This window comes from Bos grunniens, chromosome 24 (genome assembly GCF_055505025.1).
Source record: "Bos grunniens cultivar Pamir isolate PY7600 chromosome 24, Bosgru_T2T1.0, whole genome shotgun sequence".
Lineage (NCBI taxonomy): Eukaryota > Metazoa > Chordata > Mammalia > Artiodactyla > Bovidae > Bos > Bos grunniens.
In genome coordinates this window covers 22,778,257-22,791,842 of record NC_141188.1, presented here as the reverse complement: position 1 = coordinate 22,791,842, position 13,586 = coordinate 22,778,257, and positions in this window count along the sequence as shown.

Sequence of the window (13,586 nt, the reverse complement as noted above, 5' to 3'; positions counted from 1 at the left end):
CAGTGAATCTCCTCTTAACGCTTGAGCCTGTGCAGTAGACGCAAAGGCAGTGGCATCCCACTCCAGTACTCTTGCCTGGAAAATCCCATGGACAGAGGAGCCTGGTAGGCTGCAGTCCATGGGGTCGCTAAGAGTCGGACACGACTGAAGTGACTTAGCAGCAGTGCATTAGATGGGATAACCTGCAAAAAATGTCACGTGTCTTCTGAATTGTTAAACAGTTCATAGAATGGAAACTACCACATCTTGTGTAACAGACTTTAGAAATCCTGGTTTTGAAAGGTCTATATGCAGGAAGACCAAACAACCCATAGTGACTGTATATTTTAATGGGGACAATTCTAACAACTCATGCATCACTTTCTACTCACACACTGCTTCTAACAGGATTTGAGTCAGCTTACAATACAAAGACCTATAAGAACAATTAAAACAAGAATTAAATATCCAGGGGAAAATACGGATGTATCAGAAAACAGCAATGAAGTATAATTGTTATACTGGAACAAACAATTAAACTCAGAGCATCCTGGCAAACAAAGTAAAAATAAAATAGTAGCTTAATTTTACATAACTCTTACCATCTGAAAAAACTTCACTGTTTGCCAGAAGATATGACATTTTTTTCCTAGCAGTAAGTAAACTCTAGAGTGGTGGAGTCAATCTGGAAAGTTTAGGCCCCTGAAAGCTGACATTAGCTGAATCACTTCAGCTTATCTGTCTTTAGAAGGTCAACAAAAGTGTCCACACTAATCTAAGTTCTGGCAGTAATAGAATGTTACCAGATTCTGGCAGAGAAAGGTTTATATCAGCACTTGCAAGAAAGTACAGGGAGTTGCAGGGAATTTTTGAAGAAATTACAGTGTGACACCAGCCCCACAGGGGTGCAGCCAACAGCAGCAGGAGGGCACATGGAGGGCTTGAGCTCAGAGGCCCGTCTGTATCTAGACAAAGGAACACGGCAGTAAGGTGGAGAAGCAGAGGGATGGGAAAGCAGAAGGGAGGCCACGTGGGAGTCTTTGGAGACGCAGTTAAGCTGCAAGACCCTGAGGTATGCGGCATGAGACAGAAGGTGTGCTTCGTCAGTTTGTGCTGACACAGGGCTCCACAGTTCCCAAGAAAAATACGGAAGCACAGAGAGGCTGTGCTCACCTTGAAAGAGAAAAGGGAACTCTGGACACGATTTAGACTACAAGACTGTGGTTGGGTAACTATAGCTAATCTTTATTGAGCACAACATTCCATGAGGTAAAGCATTGTAACAGGGAAGAACAAATCTCACTCCATATTAGATCAGTTTCTTCTACTTTAACTTTATATTCTTATTGCCTTTGCTTGGAGTTAAGAATAGTGTCTATAACCTGTAATATACACGCGAGCCCATTCTCAAGGCTCTGACCTTTAAGGTCATAAAGGTCATTCAGAGACCTTTCCCATTCATATAGATAAAAAGTTGCAAAAGAGTTGCAAAATATTTATCTTGTTTGAAGTTTACAGGAACATCTGGACCTGAGCTATGAGGACAGCTGCAAGAACCAAGGATTCCAACACCAAGAAAGTTGCAATCACCAATCACGACCCTCTCTCATTTTGCCATTAAAATGCTTTGCTGAAACCCTTCTAGGAGATTGGGGTTTTCTGGGGGCACGAGTCACTCATTCTCCTTGCATGGCCTTATATTGAACCTTTCTCTGCTCCAAACTCATATGTTTCAGTTTTGTTGGCCTCACTGTGTGTTGGGCATACGAACTTGCATTCAGTAACAATACTATTATTATCTCCAAGGGGACAAAAACATCTGATGATGAAAGTGATGTTCGGCTTTTTGACCAAAATCCCACAGCTAATAAGTGATGGAGTTGGGAATCTGATCTGAGGTGTTCTGGCTGCAAAGACAGCTGCTCACCTCTGGTGAGCATGTCCATTGCATCCATCCCCTCTAACTGGAGCTGCAGCTGCAGGGGACAGCTTCAAGTAAGCTGTGACAAGCCCTCTGGCTTATGCCACACCTTTCCACTTCTCCACACCATCCCACTCTACCTGCAACCCAGAGATGCAAGATAGGGAAGAGACCAGGGAGCCTTCAACCACTGGGCAACAGGAGCTAGTGGAGAAATGTTCTGGGATCTGGCCCTCACAGACAACTCTGAAGGGCACTGAGACAGAACTGAGCCCTCTACACAGAGAGAGAACCCCTACTCTTCTCTGACTCACTCTCTCCTCTCCCACAATGACCTCCCAAATCGACTGTCTGCAGCAAAGTCTTTGTCTCAGACTCTGCTAAACAGCAAACTTAAGCAAGAGAAGAAGGCATCAAAGATTGGAAAGGACAGTGCATCTGATTCTTCACAGGTCCAGCCTCTCACGGTGAGAGCCATTGACTGCTGCCCTGCTTGGGAGAGAGAGGTTTTCAGGGATGGATCGGCTCAGTGCACAGCCAAAGGCAAAGATTTCAGTGGACAAGTATGTCTGACTACACTATATATTTTCTGAAGATGGACTTGTCCATTTCAAAGTGAGTCGTGACAGGAATCATCAGACCATGGAGTCAGTGGACAACGTGAGGTGTTCTCAGATAAATGCATTTCAAAGTACTCTTTCTTATGGGCAGTTGTACAAGGATGATAAAATGGATATTTGTAGTGTCACTTGCCAGTTTCCTCATAAGTGGAGTGTGTGCCCCTGATCTGAAGCAGAAAAAAATGGACAGATAGACTCTTTTTGCATATTCTAATGCTACAGGCATTCATTTTAAAAAAAGAAGAAGAAAGAAAGAAAAATGTTGGTGCTTGGAAAGAAATCTAACCTTCTCCAGGTTCTCAAGAGTGTCACATTTTGCAAAGCCTGAACCAATGCACTGAGAAAGAGACTTTTCATGACTGCATTCAATTTATGCCACTGTATCCAATGGTCACTGCAGAACCAGGAGTCTGTCTGAAGACAGCAAAGGAGTCTACTGCTAGAAGAAACATGGGTCTCCCCCTGAGCAAGAAAAGGGTCTAAGCTTTTATTCCCCCTATCCATTACTCTTTCTTGCAGCTCAGCTGGTAAAGAATCCATCTGCAATGTGGGAGACCTGGGTTCGATCCTTGGGTTGGGAAGATCCCCTGGAGAAGGGAAAGACTTCCCCGCTCCAGTATTCTGGCCTGGAGAATTCCATGGACTGTATAGTTGATGGGGTTGCAAAGAGTCAGACACAACTGACCAACTTTCACTAATCCATCACTCTTACCTCAATGAAAATCATAGTCCAAACCATTATTCAGAAAATAAAGTGCTATTAAAGAATAAGTTTTCCAGAAAGGGAAGACTAGTTTCCTCAGACACAAGAGGGCAAGTTGCTTCCACTGATACTGGTGTTTCTGAGCTGCTCAGAGAGGGATAAGATCCAAAGCTGGGACCCAAAACTCTGAAAAGGGGGCTCTGATCCGTTGGTGCTGGAGGCTCTGTGCTTGGATGGAGGCCCAGTGTCCCTGGAACTCTGATTTCTGGAGGAGACACTGGTGCTGGAATCTTGCCAAGGGGAATGATGAGTCCGTCTTTGCAAGTGCTGGAAAAACTACAAACAGGATCAAACAGGATCCTCATTGGAAGGAACTGTAACGGCCAGGGTGACCAACCATTGTTGGAGTGAGGTTCACAGGAACCACAAACAGAGAGAAAGGGGCTGGAGCAAGCCCCTTCCTCCTGCAGCCTTCCCTTTTCCATCTAGCGCCCCCTATTGGCAGAGCCTAACTCCAAGCCAGGCTTCAACAGTACCTGAACCCTGAACTTCCAGATGTTCAAGCTGGGTTTAGAAAAGGCAGAGGAACCAGAGATCAAATTGTCAACATCCACTGGATCATTGAAAAAGCAAGACAGTTCAAGAAAAACATCTACTTCTGACTTATTGACTGTGCCAAAGCCTATGACTGTGTGGATCACAACAAAATGTGGAAAATTCTTAAAGAGGTTGGAATACCAGACCACCTTACCTGCCTCCTGAGAAATCCATATGCAGGGCAAGAAGCAACAGTTAGAACTGGACATGGAACAACAGACTGGTTCCAAATTGGGAAAGGACTATGTCAAGGCTGTCTATTGTCACCCTGCTTATTTAACTTCTACGCAGAGTACATCATGAGAAACACTGGGCTGGAAGAAGCACAAGCTGGAATCAAGATTGCCAGGAAAAATATCAATAACCTCAGATATGCAGGTGACACCACCCTTTATAGGAGAAAGTGAAGAAGAACTAAAGAGCCTCTTGGTGAAAGTTTAAGAGGAGAATGAAAAACCTGGCTTAAAACGCAACATTCAAAAAACTAAGATCATGGCATCCGGTCCCATCACTTCATGGCAAATAGATGGGGAAACAATGGAAATAGTGACAGACTTTATTTGGAGGGGGCTCCAAAATTACTTCAGATGGTGACTGCAGTCATGAAATTAAAAGATGCTTGCTCCTTGGAAGAAAAGCTATGACCAATCCAGACAGCATATTAAAAAGCAGAGACACTACTTTGTGGACAAAGGTCCATCTAGTCCAAACTATGGTTTTTCCAGTAGTCATGTATGGATGTGAGAGTTGGAGCATAAAGAAAGTGGAGCGCCAAAGAATTGATGCTTTTGAACTGTGGTGTTGGAGAAGACTCTTGAGTCTTTTGGACTTCAAGGAGATCCAGCCAGTCCATCCTAAAGGAAATCAATCCTGAATATTCATTGGAGGGACTGATGCTAAGCTGAAACTAAATACTTTGGCCACCTGATGTGAAGAACTGACTCATTGGAAAAGACCCTGATGCTGGGAAAGATTGAAGGCAGGAGGAGAAGGGGACAACAGAGGATAAGATGGTTGGATGGCATCACCAACTCAATGGACAGGAGTTTGAGCAAGCTCCAGGAGTTGGTGATGGACAGGGAAGCCTGGTGTGTTGCAGTCCATGGGGTCGCAAAGAGTCGGACATGACTGAGCAACTGAACTGAACTAAGCTAAACTGGGTGTCTGCAGGAAAAGCTAGAATGCAGTTTGCAGGGTCCCTGCTGTCTGGGGAGGCCTTACAAATAGCTGTGAAAAGAAGAGAAGTGAAAAAAAGAGGAGAAAAGGAAAGATATAAGCATCTGAATGCAGAGTTCCAAAGAATAGCAAGGAGAGATAAGAAAGCCTTCCTCAGCAATCAATGCAAAGAAATAGAGGAAAACAACAGAATGGGAAAGACTAGAGATCTCTTCAAGAAAATTAGAGATACCAAGGGCATATTTCATGCAAAGATGGGCTCAATAAAGGACAGAAATGGTATGGACCTAACAGAAGCAGAAGATATTAAGAAGAGGTGGCAAGAATACACAGAAGAACTATACAAAAAAGATTTTAATGACCCAGATAATCATGATGGTGTGATCACTCATCTAGAGCCAGACATCCTGAAATGTGAAGTCAAGTGGGCCTTAGAAAGCATCACTATGAACAAAGCTAGTGGAGGTGATGGAATTCCAGTTGAGCTATTCCAAATCCTGAAAGATGATGCTGTGAAAGTGCTGCACTCAATATGCCAGCAAATTTGGAAAACTCAGCAGTGACCACAGGACTGGAAAAGGTCAGCTTTCATTCCAATCCCAAAGAAAGACAATGCCAAAGAATGCTCAAACTACTGCCCAATTGCACTCATCTCACATGCTAGTAAAGTAATGCTCAAAATTCTCCAAGCCAGGCTTCAGCAATATGTGAACCATGAACTTCCTGATGTTCAAGCTGGTTTTCGAAAAGGCAGAGGAGCCAGAGATCAAATTGCCAACATCTGCTGGATCATTGAAAAAGCAAGAGAGTTCCAGAAAAACAACTATTTCTGCTTTATTGACTATGCCAAAGCCTTTGACTATGTGGATCACAATCAACTGTGGAAAATTCTTCAAGAGATGGGAATACCAGACCACCTGACCTGCCTCTTGAGAAATCTGTATGCAGGTCAGGAAGCAACAGTTAGAACTGGACATGGAACAACAGACTGGTTCCAAATAGGAAAAGGAGTACGTCAAGGCTGTATATTGTCACCCTGCTTATTTAACTTATATGCAGAGAACATCATGAGAAATGCTGGGCTGGAAGAAGCACAAGCTGGAATCAAGATTGCCAGGAGAAATATCAATAACCTCAGATATGCAGATGACATCACCCTTATGGCAGAAAGTGAAGAGGAACTAAAAAGCCTCTTGATGAAAGTGAAAGAGGAGAGTGAAAAGGCTGGCTTAAGATCATGGTATCTGGTCCCATTACTTCATGGGAAATAGATGGGGAAACAGTGGAAACAGTGTCAGACTTTATTTTTGGGGGCTCCAAAATCACTGCAGATGGTGATTGCAGCCATGAAATTAAAAGACACTTAACTCCTTGGAAGGAATGTTATGACCAACCTAGATAGCATATTCAAAAGCAGAGACGTTACTTTGCCAACAAAGGTCCGTCTAGTCAAGGCTATAGTTTTTCCAGTGGTCATGTATGGATGTGAGAGTTGAACTGTGAAGAAAGCTGAGCGCCAAAGAATTGATGCTTTTGAACTGTGGTGTTGGAGAAGACTCTTGAGAGTCCCTTGGACTGCAAGGAGATCCAACCAGTCCATTCTGAAGGAGATCAGCCCTGGGATTTCTTTGGGAGGAATGATGCTGAGGCTGAAACTCCAGTACTTTGGCCATCTCATGTGAAGAGTTGACTCATTGGAAAAGACTCTGATGCTGGGAGGGATTGGGGGCAGGAGGAGAAGGGGACGATAGAGGATGAGATGGCTGGATGGCATCACCGACTCGATGGACGTGATTTTGAGTGAACTCCGGGAACTGGTGATGGACAGGGAGGCCTGGCGTGCTGCGATTCATGGGGTCGCAAAGAGTCGGACACGACTGAGCGACTGAACTGAACTGCCCCAGCATCCAGCACAGCATGGGTTTGCAGCAGAGAGACCACAACTTAATGACTGACACAGCACTCCATGAGACTTTCATCCTCAGAATGCTAAAGCCCCAATTTCTAATATTTCCTGTGCTTAGAATTCAGTGAAAAAAAAGAAAATATGGAGGAAGCTGTGGAAGACCTGTAGTCTTGTGTATGTTGGCAAAAGTGCGCTCAGCTCAGAAGGTGAGCTTTGGATAAAACCTGAAGACTGTGAGGGGTGCCTATCCTGCACATTTTAGCCACTTCAGTAGGAATGAGGTGGGCTGAAGAGCTGCGCTGTGGTAGAGGCATAAACAAGAGACAGGGATACCAGCGGAAATCTAAGGTCGTGGATAATGCCAGAGAAAAAGGAAAAGGTGGGGTTTTCTGGTACTGAAGAAAGTGCTCTTGGGAATTCCCTGGTGGTTCAGAGGTTAGGACTCTGTGCTCTCACTGCCAGGGTCTGGGGTTCAATCCCTGGTCAGGGAACTAAAAAAAAAAGGGTTGTTCATTGCAGGGAAAGACTGCTTTTGCCTTTTTGAAGAGAACAGGCACATCACTTTTTGAAGAGAGCAGGCACATTAAATTGCCTCCAGGTCTGCAGCCCCACACCTGCATTTGCTCTTCGGTGAGGAGGCAACGTGACAAGGAGGCCACTTCTCGGAACTCTTCTAAGCCCACCTGAGCTCCTTCCCAGTGAATTAACAGACAGCAGTTGCCGGGGTCACTCTCCATCCCCTTGAAACAAGACAGTCCATTCAGTTGAGTAAGGAGAGAATATGTGTTACGTTTCTGGAATGATTTCTGTTCAAAGGCACAGAATCCATGGATGTAAAGGATTGACTTTGTTAATCTAGGAAACTCATGTTTGGAGACCCTGGATATCCAAGGTGTTACTGACACCTGAGAAAAGAAAATCAAATCCTCGGGAAATGACCTCTGTGAGAAGAGTCGCATTCACGGTCAAGGCCTGCAAGTGGGAGGGCTTTTTGAAAACCTCAGGATGGAAACTAAGGCCCCTCCATGGAGAGGAAGACCCTACCCCAACCTCCCAGCCTCCTTTTCTGGACTCGTGGTTGTACCAGCCTCAGGCTCATTGCCTTCACAAGAGGGGTTCCTGGCCTCTGGGGACAGGTGCCCTGCAAAGTCTTCTCCCATCAAATGACGATAAACAGGATGTTGAGGCTCAGGATAGGAAAACATGACAAAGCATGGAATAGATGTACAAGAATGCCCTGAGGGTAAATGGATCATTCACCTCATGAGAAGCCCCCACAGCTCAAAATGCCTACGATTATAGTTCTGAATTCTGTTTGTTTTCATCAGGTTTGACTCTGGCCACTTACTTCTGTGCAGGGTGGATGTTTTTCAAGTTCAAAGTGAAAACTCTGACTTTTATCTTTCTTATAAGGTTTTTCTAATCTTCACCTGGCATTCATATGCTTCTGGCAAGAGACACTTCTATCCCCTGCCTCCTTACGGTTCCATCGTGACTCAACTCAATAAATTTCAATGCTTTGTGGGAGCTTTAATTAGCTTTGGGGGAAGAAAAGTAATTATAATCTGGTAATAGTCCTTTAAGAAGTCAGATACCTCTAGGATAACTTTCCTCCTTTGAGACCAGAGGCAAAGAACCAAAGAACTTAGAGGTCTCTGGCAAATGATGAAGCGCCCCCCACCAATCCCCAGAAAATTGTATATAAGCCTTTTGTGTATATAGGGGATGCTTTCAAGAGAAAAGTCAATAGCATTCACCCAATTCCGAGAGAATTTCCTGACCTCCAAAATATTGAGAATCCTGAATGTGTCTAAAATCTGTTGTGTGAATTAATGGGAGAAAATTAACAAATGAATTAAATGGCTTTTGTTGTCCATTCAGCTTCTAATCCCCACCCCCACCCACTCACCTTGCACTTCTCCCACCCACCTATACACACTTAGCTCCTTTTCCCATAATAGCTTATCATGATTGTTCTGAACTCAGTCTTTGGGGTTCAGCCAGTTCCCTTCAAACCACACATAAGTCAGTGGCTGGTCTGCACACCCACAGTCCCTGGGAGAAATACTCTGGAGAATAATTGGCTTCCTGTAATGCAATCCTTGACCTTGTGTACAAAAAGCCCTCGAGCTTTGGGTGGGAAGGTATGCTCAGGAAAGGAGAGTGACTCCTACAGAAAGTCAGAAAGAGAGAGAACAACAGAGAGGGGTCTTAGGGGCCACTATCTTAGATGGGGGCTTCCCTGGTAGCTCAGATGGTAAAGAATCTGCCTACAATGCGGGAGACCAGATTCGATCCCTGAATCGGGAAGATCCCCTGGAGAAAGGACTGGCAACCCACTCCAGTATTCTTGCCTGGAGAATTCCATGGACAGAGGGGCCTGGCAGGCTACAGTCATCCATGGGGTCACAAAGAATCGGACACAACTGAGCGACTAACCACATACACATCTTGGATAGAAGTGAGTAAAACAGCAGGGGGGTGGGGGGCAGGGAGTCCTCTGGCCTGTGGAGCACCTCTCCTCCATGCCCAGACTGAGCTTCCGAGCAGCAATCCCTACCTGAAGGCCAGCCCTCGTGCCTGATGTTCATGTACAGATGCACACTCACAAGCCATCACCTTCACCTAGCACTTTCTGTGGCCTGTCAGCTCTTGCAGACACTTTTATTCACTCCATCAGCTGGCACTTTCAGTTAGGCCCCATTATGTACCAGGCACTATACTAGGCTTTGAGGATCAAAGTTTTGTAAGCATGGAGTCTGAAAAGATGGCCAACCAACCATCACACGGAGGTCATGGTGCAGGCTGAGTGCTGGCAATGCGCAGCTCAGGGGCACAATCCTGGGAGCCTGGGGGCTCTTACTCCCCCCCCCCGTACTCCATTCACTGGGTGAACATGGGCCCTGGAGCTGTGCACCCAGAAGCCCTAGCGGTGACCCAGGACACACAGGTAGGTGGCGGTTGTTGCTGTTATTGTTGTTCAGTCACTCCGTTGTGTCCGACTCTTTGCAACCCTGTGGACTGCAGCACGCCAGGCTTCCCTGTCCTTCACTATCTCCCAGAGTGTGCTCAAATTCATGTCCATTGAATTAGTGATGCTATCTAACCATCCCATCTTCTGTCGCCCCCTTCTCCTCTGGTCCTCAATCTTTTCCAGAATCAGGGCCTTTTACAGTGAGTCAGCTCTTCGCATCAGGTGGCCAAAGTATTGGAGCTTCAGCTTGAGCATCAGTCCTTCCAATGAATATTCAGGGTTGATTTCCTTTAGGATTGATTGGTTTAATCTGCCTGTAAACCAAGGAACTCTCAAGAGTCTTCTCCAGCACCAAAATTCAAAGGCATCAATTCTTCAGGGCTCAGGCTTCTTTATGATCAAACTCTCACATCCATACATGACTATTGGAAAAACCACAGCTTTGACTAGACGGACCTTTTGGAGGAGGTGCTAACGGTGGGCATCACCATCCTACTGTGATAATGGCAGCTGCCCAGAGGATGTGATTCTACCCTGTGACACCACAGATTTGGTGCCTGTGCTGCCTGTTCTGTTCTATTCTGTCCTACTCCAGCCTTTTAAGGGCCACTTTTCTTGGGCTCCAAAATCACTATGGACAGTGACTGCAGCCATGAAATTAAAATACGCTTGCTCCTTAGAAGAAAAGCTATTTCAAACCTAGACAGCATATTAAAAAGCAGAGATTACTTTGCCAACAAAGATCCATATAGTCAAAGCTATGGTTTTTTTCAGTAGTCATGTATGGATGTGAAAGTTGGACCATAAAGAAGGCTGAGCGCAGAAGTATTGATGCTTTTGAACTATGGTGTTGGAGAAGACTGTTGAGAGTCCCTTGGACTGCAAGGAGATCAAACCAGTCAATCCTAAAGGAAATCAATCTTGAATATTCATTGGAAGGACTGATGTTGAAGCTACAATCCTTTGCCTACCTGATGCAAAGAGCTGACTCTTTAGAAAAGACCTTGATGCTGGGAAAGATTGAAGGCAGGAGGAGAAGGGGATGACAGAGGATGAGATGGTTAGATGGCATCACTGACTCAATGGACCTGAGTTTGAGAGAGTTCCAGGAGATGGTGAAGGACAGAGAAGCCTGACATGCTGCAATCCATGGGGTCACAAAGTCGAACACGACAGAGCGGCTAAACAACAACAACATTAAAGCCTATTAACCACATGTGTGTCAAGGCTGTATATTGTCACCCTGCTTATTTAACTTATATGTATCATGAGAAACACTGGACTGGAAGAAACACAAGCTGGAATCAAGATTGCTGGGAGAAATATCAATAACCTCAGATATGCAGATGACATCACCCTTATGGCAGAAAGTGAAGAGGAACTAAAAAGCCTCTTGATGAAAGTGAAAGAGGAGAGTGAAAAAGTTGGCTTCAAGCTCAACATTCAGAAAACTAAGATCATGGCATCTGGTCCCATCACTTCATGGGAAATAGATGGGGAAACAGTAGAAACAGTGTCAGACTTTATCTTTTTGGGCTCCAAAATCACTGCAGATGGTGACTGCAGCCATGACATTAAAAGATGCTTACTCCTTGGAAGGAAAGTTATGACCAATCTAGATAGTACATTCAAAAGCAGAGACATTACTTTGCTAACAAAGGTCCGTCTAGTCAAGGCTATGGTTTTTCTAGTGGTCATGTATGGATGTGAGAGTTGGACTGTGAAGAAGGCTGAGTGCTAAAGAATTGATGCCTTTGAACTGTGGTGTTGGAGAAGACTCTTGAGAGTCCCTTGGACTGTAAGGAGATCCAACCAGTCCATTCTGAAGGAGATCAGTCCTGGGATTTCTTTGGAAGAAATGATGCTAAAGCTGAAACTCCAGTACTTTGGCCATCTCGTGTGAAGAGTTGACTCATTGGAAAAGACTCTGATGCTGGGAGGGATTGGGGGCAGGAGGAGAAGGGGACGACAGAGGGTGAGATGGCTGGACGGCATCACTGACTTGATGGACGTGAGTCTGAGTGAACTCCAGGAGTTGGTGATGGATAGGGAGGCCTGGCGTGCTGTGATTCATGGGGTCGCAAAGAGTCAGACATGACGGAGCAACTGAACTGAACTGAATTGAACTGAACCACATGTGCAAAGGATATGAACAACCAACCCACACACCTGTCCTGAGCTACCCAGGGCCACTAATTATAAAAATAATGTAAATTAAAGCAATATCAACAAATGGGTAAATTTTTAAAAGACTGCTAACATGCAGCCCCGAGGATGCGGGGAATGCACTTCTTACACGTTGTTGGTGAGGGTATAGATCCTTACAATCATTTGGAAAGTTCTCTGGCAATATCCAATAAAATTAGAAATACAAATCACCTTTGACCCAGGAGACCCACTTTGGGGAATTTATCCTACAAGAATAAAAGTGCCAACATTGTTTATAATGGAAAAAAAATAAAACTGGAAACATCCTCAGTATCCACACTAGAGGAATGGCTGACTACATTTTTATATCTGCACCAATGAATATTGCACAGTCATGAAAAAGAATGTTAAAATTATACATATTTGCCAAGAAATATACCAGTGGTAAATTATTTAGCAGGAAGGGATAAAAGAAAATTATGGAGAAATGTATAGAGAAGAGGCTTATTCTTGAACAAAAATACAGGGGAAACCCAGATACATTTTCATAAACACACACACACGAACACATTTGAGCCAAGAGAAAGGTGCAGAAGGTTACAAACCAAACTGTTCAGATTAGTCACTGCCAATGGTACAATTAGAGACAGGGATGATTATTGAGTTTTTCTGAATATATCTCTGCTTTGTAACACTTGGTACAATGGACATGATTTTTTCAGTAGTTAAAAAAATTCTAGTCAAGAAAATGAGAAGACAAGTCACAGACAGGGAGAAAATATTTGCCAAAGATATTATCTGGTATAGAACTGTTAAAGAGAACACTCAACAATAAAAGAATAAACGACCCGATTGAAAAATAAGTGAAAGATATGGTCAGATAATTCACCAAGGAATTTATTGAGATGGAAATTAAGCATATGAAATGATGCTGAATGTCATATGTTGTTCAGATCAGATCAGTCGCTCAGTCATGTCCAACTCTTTGCGACCCCATGAATCACAGCACACCAGGCCTCCCTAACACCATCTCCCAGAGTTCACTCAGACTCAGGTCCATCGAGTCAGTGATGCCATCCAGCCATCTCATCCTCTGTCGTCCCCTTCTCCTCCTGCCCCCAATCCCTCCCAGCATCAGAGTCTTTTCCAATGAGTCAACTCTTCGCATGAGGTGGCCAAAGTACTGGAGTTTCAGCTTTAGCATCACTCCTTCCAAAGAAATCCCAGGGCTGATCTCCTTTAGAATGGACTGGTTGGATCTCCTTGCAGTCCAAGGGACTCTCAAGAGTCTTCTCCAACACCACAGTTGTTAGGGAATTGCAAATGGAAACAACGAGATACCAGGACATATTCATGTTGGCGGCGGTATTGTTTAGTCGCTAAGTTGTGTCTAACTCCTTTGTGATCCCATGGACTGTAGCCCACTAGGCTCCTCCGTCTATGGGATTTCCCAGGCAAGAATATTGGAGTGGGTTTCCATGCCCTTCTCTGGGGGATCTTCATGACCCAGGGATCAAACTCGAGTTTCCTACTTTGGCAGGCAGATTCTTTACCACTTAGCC